The sequence below is a fragment of the Oncorhynchus masou genome, chromosome 14 (genome assembly GCF_036934945.1).
Source record: "Oncorhynchus masou masou isolate Uvic2021 chromosome 14, UVic_Omas_1.1, whole genome shotgun sequence".
Lineage (NCBI taxonomy): Eukaryota > Metazoa > Chordata > Actinopteri > Salmoniformes > Salmonidae > Oncorhynchus > Oncorhynchus masou.
The window spans coordinates 35,498,192-35,502,114 of record NC_088225.1 but is presented as its reverse complement, the minus strand read 5'-3'; the positions used below and the strand labels follow the sequence as shown (position 1 = coordinate 35,502,114).

General features: G+C 36.9%; 1 protein-coding gene across 1 annotated transcript in view; it reads right to left on the bottom strand.

Moving 5' to 3' along the window:
- LOC135554799 (NACHT, LRR and PYD domains-containing protein 12-like) overlaps positions 1-3,243 on the bottom strand; it is a 28,134-nt gene extending 24,891 nt beyond the window's left edge. Inside the window, exon 1 of the mRNA XM_064987236.1 lies at positions 3,156-3,243. The gene's annotated coding sequence lies outside the window, so the exon portion shown is untranslated. The remainder of the gene's footprint in view (positions 1-3,155) is intronic.
- Between the last annotated feature and the right edge of the window lie 680 nt (positions 3,244-3,923).

The window sequence follows — 3,923 nt, the reverse complement described above, 5'->3', positions numbered from 1 at the left end:
GGTCTATACCTGATATACAGCAATGTTCCAACATCTAGTGGAAAGCCTTCCCAGAAGAGTGGAGGCTGTTATAGCAGCAATGGGGGGACCAACTCCATAGGAATGCCTATGATTTTGGAATTAGATATTTGACTAGCAGTTGTCCACATACTTTTGGCCATGTTGTATATAGCCTAATCTAAATCAAGTCAAATGTTATTGGTCACATGTTAGTCACAATGTCTGAGCAGCATAGACTAAGATACAGTAGAATAGTATCGAATATAGTATCTATATATGAGAAGAGTAATGCATAGACTAAGATACAGTAGAATAGTATAGAATACAGTATCTACATATGAGAAGAGTAATGCATAGACTAAGATACAGTAGAATAGTATAGAATACAGTATATACATATGAGATGAGTAATACATCGACTAAGATACAGTAGAATAGTATAGAATACAGTATATACATATGAGATGAGTAATGCATAGACTAAGATACAGTAGAATAGTATAGAATACAGTATATACATATGAGATGAGTAATGCATAGACTAAGATACAGTAGAATAGTATAGAATACAGTATATACATATGAGATGAGTAATACATCGACTAAGATACAGTAGAATAGTATAGAATACAGTATATACATATGAGATGAGTAATGCATAGACTAAGATACAGTAGAATAGTATAGAATACAGTATATACATATGAGATGAGTAATGCATAGACTAAGATACAGTAGAATAGTATAGAATACAGTATATACATATGAGATGAGTAATACATAGACTAAGATACAGTAGAATAGTATAGAATACAGTATATACATATGAGATGAGTAATACATAGACTAAGATACAGGAGAATAGTATAGAATACAGTATATACATATGAGATGAGTAATGCCAGATATTTGTAGCCGAGGCCAGATTCTTTTCACAACATTTCCAACAGAGACCATCAGGTTGGTCGGCATGATTAGTGATCAGACTGTAGCTCAAACCTACTGTGACTGTTGAATGTCTGACGACGACCTAACTTTATAATAGTTCATAGCCGACCTACCAGAATCTGAGTCTTTCAAATCAACACATGTATCTGTCTTCTAATGCAGTGGTGTAAAATACTTTAAAGTACTACTTAAGTAGTTTTTTGGGGTATCTGTCCTTTACTTTAATATTTATATTTTTAACAACTTTTACTTTTACTTTACTACAGTCATAAAGAAAATTATGTACTTTTTACTCAAATCAAATCAAATTTTATTTGTCACATACACATGGTTAGCAGATGTTAATGCGAGTGTAGCGAAATGCTTGTGCTTCCAGTTCCGACAATGCAGTAATAACCAACAAGTAATCTAACTAACAGTTCCTAAACTACTGTCTTATACACAGTGTAAGGGGATAAAGAATATGTACATAAGGATATATGAATGAGTGATGGTGCAGAGCAGCATAGGCAAGATACAGTAGATGGTATCGAGTACAGTATATACATATGAGATGAGTATGTAAACAAAGTGGCATAGTTAAAGTGGCTAGTGAAACATGTATTACATAAGGATGCAGTAGATGATAGAGTACAGTATATACGTAAACATATGAGATGAATAATGTAGGGTATGTAAACATTATATTCGGTAGCATTGCTTAAAGTGGCTAGTGAAATATTTTACATCCTTTCCTTACTCCGAACATTTTCCCTGACACCTAAAAGTACTCCTTACATTTTGAATGCTAAGCAGGACAGAAAAATTCACTCACTTATCAAGAGAACAACCCTGGTCATCCCTACTGCCTCTGATCTGGAGGACTCACTAAACAGAGAACATCCCTGGTCATCCCTACTGCCTCTGATCTGGACTCACTAAACAGAACATCCCTGGTCATCCCTACTGCCTCTGATCTGGAGGACTCACTAAACAGAGAACAACCCTGGTCATCCCTACTGCCTCTGATCTGGAGGACTCACTAAACAGAGAACATCCCTGGTCATCCCTACTGCCTCTGATCTGGAGGACTCACTAAACAGAGAACATCCCTGGTCATCCCTACTGCCTCTGATCTGGAGGACTCACTAAACAGAGAACATCCCTGGTCATCCCTACTGCCTCTGATCTGGAGGACTCACTAAACACAATTGCCTTGCTTTTAAATGGTGTCTGCGTGTTGGAGTGTGACCCTGGCTATTTGTAAATTAAAATAACAAAAACATTGTGCTGTCTGGTTTGCTTAATATAAGGAATTTAAAATGATTAAATACTTTACTTTTGATACTTAATTATATTTCAAACCAAATACCTTGACTTTTACTGAAGTAAAATTTTACTGTGTGACTTTCACTTTTACTTGAGTAATTTTCTATGAAGGAATCTTTACTTTTACTCCAGTTTGAGAATTCAGTACTTTTTCCACCACTGTTCTAACGTTCTCAAGACATGTGCTCCACAGTTTCAACAGACATTTTGTAACTGCTTAGGCTACAAAGTTACTTTCAATTTCATATCAGGAAATAAAGTAACGGTCACTGGGTGAATTCGTTCTGCATCGCCCGGCTCCCCGGGGGAGCGGAGTTTGAGCAGTTTACACCATTCCATTGGTCCATAAAATAAATGTCCACCCACCTGTAGCACCGGGCCATGCAAAACAAACCTCCCACTGTCACAGAGACACAGAGTTCTAATCCCAGACACGTTTCTTCAAGACATCTCTCTTACATTATTATAGATAAACATATCATTTACTCAAAACCAAGTTTAGCTGTGTTGTTTTCCTCCAAAATGTTACTGTAGGACTTTAGTAATTGTAAGCAGTCCTACGAACCAAAAAGGTTTTAATTTGAGAATGTTCAAATATTAAACTGTCTTAAAATATGTGATGATTAGTTGAATCAGGTGTGTAAGTGCTGGTAAGAACAAAAGGATGGAGAAACCCTGAGATAAACTTAAAACCATATAATTGAAAAGCTCCTCCACCATCTTTACCAGACGTGTTACTGATAACATGTCGGCCTACTGATTAATTTACACTTTGAAAACTGCTGTCTGTCAGCAACTCAGCTCAAGTAGCAGTTCTACTAACTAGTAATATCTCATTACAGGTATTAATTATCTTATTCTGTCCATTAGAATAGTTATTATTGTTCAGAAATACTTACTTTATTTTTCAATAATCTCCATATAGTGTTTTCTGCTCTGTCGTCTCAAAATGGATCCTGAACAAAAGAACAACTTTGCTTTCTGTTTCATTCAGCTCAGCCGCCTCCCCACCCTGATAATAAAGTGTTATATTGGTATCTTCCACTAGATGGCAGTAAACACATGCTGTAACGAGACTTCACAACTATGTGTTCTGTTTCATACAGGCAGTGTCCCAGAGGAGGAGCGTTGCTCTAGGATCAGCTCCCCCTCTCCATCTAATCATCATTAATCTGGATTCCCCCTCTCCATTAATCTGATTCTTATAATCTAGGATCAGGTCCCCTCTCCATGTAATCTGATTCATTATGATCTAGGATCAGGTCTCCCTCTCCATGTAATCTGATTCATTATGATCTAGGATCAGCTCCCTCCATGTAATCTCCATGTAATCTGATTCATTATGATCTAGGATCAGGTCTCCCTCTCCATCTAATCTGATTCATTATGATCTAGGATCAGGTCCTCTCCATGTAATCTGATTCATTATGATCTAGGATCAGGTCCCCTCTACATGTAATCTGATTCATTATGATCTAGGATCAGGTCCTCCTCTCCATGTAATCTGATTCATTATGAACTAGGATCAGGTCCCCCTCTCCATGTAATCTGATTCATTATGATCTAGGATCAGGTCCTCCTCTCCATGTAATCTGATTCATTATGATCTAGGATCAGGTCCCCCTCTCCATGTAATCTGATTCATTATGATCTAGGATCAGGTCCTC